General features: G+C 36.8%; 1 protein-coding gene across 4 annotated transcripts in view; it reads left to right on the top strand.

The window, feature by feature from the left end:
• The first annotated feature begins 366 nt into the window (after nucleotides 1–366).
• Nucleotides 367–3,592, top strand: part of b3gat1b (beta-1,3-glucuronyltransferase 1 (glucuronosyltransferase P) b) — a 9,648-nt gene continuing 6,422 nt past the window's right edge. Inside the window, exons 1-3 of one of the 4 annotated variants that reach the window (XM_016576493.1) lie at nucleotides 367–619; nucleotides 742–827; nucleotides 994–1,057. The gene's annotated coding sequence lies outside the window, so the exon portion shown is untranslated. The other 3 variants (XM_016576495.1, XM_016576496.1, XM_016576494.1) reach the window with 3 other exon arrangements.

The following is a 3,592-nucleotide window of genomic DNA, read 5'->3' as shown; positions in this document are numbered from 1 at the left end:
TGTCTGATATCAAACCGAGTCTGATTTCACTCTCTGATATCCACTTCAGTTTGATTTCACTGTCCGATTTCCATCTCTGTCTGATTTAACTTCAGTTCAATCTGATTTTGCTGTCTCATTGCTGTGTCGTCTTTTAAACTCAGCCTCTCCACAGTGATTGAGACAGACGATTGCAGCTTTACTCATGTGGGATGATCTGATTGGTGAGAATTAAACAGGACAGACATTGTGTGGAGGAAAACCCACACTTCACAGCATCTCAGAACAGTCTTAGAACCCTAATGGATAAAACAAAGCCTCATTCTTAGGTAATATTATTGTATTGCTCATGTTTTGAGAATTTCAGTTGGTGACGTTGTTGATGAGTGCCATTTGTCTCCGCTGCCATCTCCCATCAGCATCCACAATTGCAGTCTTTGTTGTCTGAATGAGAGGACACATTCTTCCAGAGGGATGACCTCTCTTCTCCCTGCTGGCCCCGGCACTGCTGACACCAGCCCAGCAGCCTCTCTCTCCATCTCTTATTGTCTTTTCTCTCTCAAAGGCCACCAGCAGGATATCTGACATAAACAGAGTGCGTAAATGACTGTGTCAAGGCAAAGAGAGAACGATGAAACATGTAAGTATAGCTGGCTTTAAATCTTTTTCATTTTCTATGAAATTTCTTGATTTATAACCAGGATGGTGTCACACTGTCTGTAACTATCAAGTAGCCCTGAACACCTTAATTAGTTGTTTCAGGTGTGTTTGATTGGGGTTGGAGCTGAAATCTGCAGGACGATACCTCTCCAGGGTTGGAAACCCCTGATAAACTCTTAAAAATAAAGGTGCTTTAAAGGTTCTTCACAGCGATGCCATAAGCACCTTTGTTTGTAAGAGTGTACATATTATAGTATTAATTTGGGTGAAAGCTATTGAGAAACTTGACTCATTACTGTTCATGATATCTGAATCTAAATGTGATTATGTGTCTCAATTATTGACATGTTGCAGATCCTGATAGAGTTACTCAGACACTGACCGCTGAGGGGTTATGATGAGAGAGGGATAAACACAGGTGAGCTAATTTTTAACATGCAGAGTATTGACTGAAGATGTGAAACTGAAGACATACCCAAACACTTCTTACAAGATCCGAGATTGAGAGGATGGATTTGCATCTTTTGGTATATTTAAAATTGTATTTGATTGCAACAGAAGTAAAGTTTAAAGGAATAGTGCACCCAAAAAAAGAAAAGAAAATTCTGTCATCATTTACTAACACAAATGTCTTTCCAAATTTGTATGGCTTTTTTTTTCCTGCTGCAACATAAAAGACAGATTTTTTATTTTTGGGTAGACTATCCCTTTAAAGCTTATGCTGACCTATTTTCTGGGAGAAAGGAGCTGCAGAGAATATCTTTTTTTTTTTCAGTCACTTTTTCAAGTAGAGCATGACTTAGTTCATCCTATATGCTACAAATCATGCTGCATGTTACAGGGATGAACACTGTGTGCAGTGAAAACCCAAGTATGCAAGTAAGCAAACGCCACTTGTTGGGTATGTCTGCTCGATTATGGCAAAAAGTATAATCATATTTATTTTGTTCAGTACTGAGATCATGATTATTTAACAAGATTACTTACTGACTTTGGAAACATGCATTTATTAAACTTTTTTTTTTAACTTTGTCTTTTTAACAGTGGATTTCCTTGAACTTTAAATATTCAACTGAAAAACAAAAATAATCAATATAAAAAAATAAGATAAATAAAAATAAGATTAAAATGAATGAGATCAACTAAAAGGGGTGTAGGGCTGTCAAAAAAAAAAAAAAAAACTGCAATCTCCCTTTTCTTTTAACTTATATTTCCAAAATTCAAATTATATTTGACAATTATATTCAAATGTCCAGAAGAGGGCGCAACCAATAAATACAAAGCAAACAGCACCATGTTATATATATTTTTTATTACAAAGAACAAACCTGTCTATAAACAAAGTGTATTTATTTTTATCTAAAGTTTATTCAAATATAAAATCAAAAGTTTTAAAGGGGTCATATGATGTTGCTAAAAAGAACATTATTCTGAAACGCGTCGATTTTTACAAAGCTCATCGGTCTGAAAAGCGAGGTGTGCTCTGATTGGCCAGCTATCCAGTGCGTTGTGATTGGCCGAATACCTCAAGCGTGAGACGGAAATGTTACGCCCCTCACCATACTGTTGATGCCGTGTCCGGCCGGAGCGACGAGACATAAACATTAAAACCCATTACAAACGAGGCATTTGTTGCATCCAGTGGGGACATAATTACGGATTATAATGACTTATACTGTCTTTTTACGCGGTGCGTTGCATCGCGCCCCGTAAACATAAAACCATGTCTGCATTTGTGATCGGAGAAATGACAAACAACAAGCGCTACTCTACACTGCTCAAAACTAGCGTTTTAATCATCAGTGGCAAATTCTTTAAATGAAAAGTACTTACAGTCTGTGAGTCAGAACAGCCGGCATTGTAGTCTACTCTACCAGGATCAGGAAACAGTCCTCCATAAAATGCGCTGCACACATCTTAATATTTGGGTTGAACTGTTCTGGAACGGCTCCGCTTCGTCCACGGTGAAAGCAGATCCGGTGATCCACAGCACTAAGTTGATGTATTTCCTCAGCGACCAGGACGGATCAGCTCTAGGCATGACGAAGCGGATATCGTCCTCTTTTGGAAGACCAAACAAAGTAGTTTCGCTTTTACAACGAATTACACAGTGCCTTCACGACGTGGCGGTGGCAACAACAATAATACTACAGCGAGAATAAAAGTTACGCCTTTTTTCTTTGCGTGAACATTTGGGCGGCGTTATGCAAATTTTCCCAGATCGTGACGTAGGTATGTGGGGGTGTGTTAGAACGAGCCGTTTTAGGTAGGTGTGACTGACTCTTAACTTTTATAAAGAATATCTCTTTGGATTTGAGACTTTAGTCTTTGCAACTTTACAGATCTTCTTTATGCACCAAAAGCTTGTAACACTCCAAAGAGAAAGGAAAAATTGAAATCGCATCATATGACCCCTTTAACCTAGGCTCTCAGGCCTTAGTGGTAAATCTCACATCATTTTTAGTCATAGTTTTTGTCTTTTGACAAAAATCTCCTTCAAATTTAGGAAATATTTCGTCATGTCAGGTTTATTAATTTTATTAAATTTTACTCTTAAAATGTCATCGTGTTTTAGTTTACCGAAATTAAAACTAAACTACAATTTAACAGTATTCACACATATTAATTTAAACATGTATGAACAAAAACCTATCTTTATGTGAAAACCTGATCTCCTGAAATTATAGCATTATGATGAGTAAGCCGACTATTGCAGTACAATGTAACTTATGATTTATTAGTTCAGGGTTTCTGCAGGATTTTTAAGCTCAAATTTAAGACCTTTTTAAGACCTGCACAAATAAAATTAATACCATATGACTCTAACCTGCAGTTACAAATGCATAAATAATGTTTTGATATTTGAAACAAAACATTGAAAACTGAAGTATGAAATTATATAAAAAATGAAAAGGTACCTTAAATGTGAAATTAAAACTGCCAGTAGGTGGCA

This window comes from Sinocyclocheilus rhinocerous, unplaced genomic scaffold (assembly GCF_001515625.1).
Source record: "Sinocyclocheilus rhinocerous isolate Xijiao unplaced genomic scaffold, SAMN03320098_v1.1 scaffold623, whole genome shotgun sequence".
Lineage (NCBI taxonomy): Eukaryota > Metazoa > Chordata > Actinopteri > Cypriniformes > Cyprinidae > Sinocyclocheilus > Sinocyclocheilus rhinocerous.
This window is presented reverse-complemented; position numbering and strand designations above follow the sequence as displayed.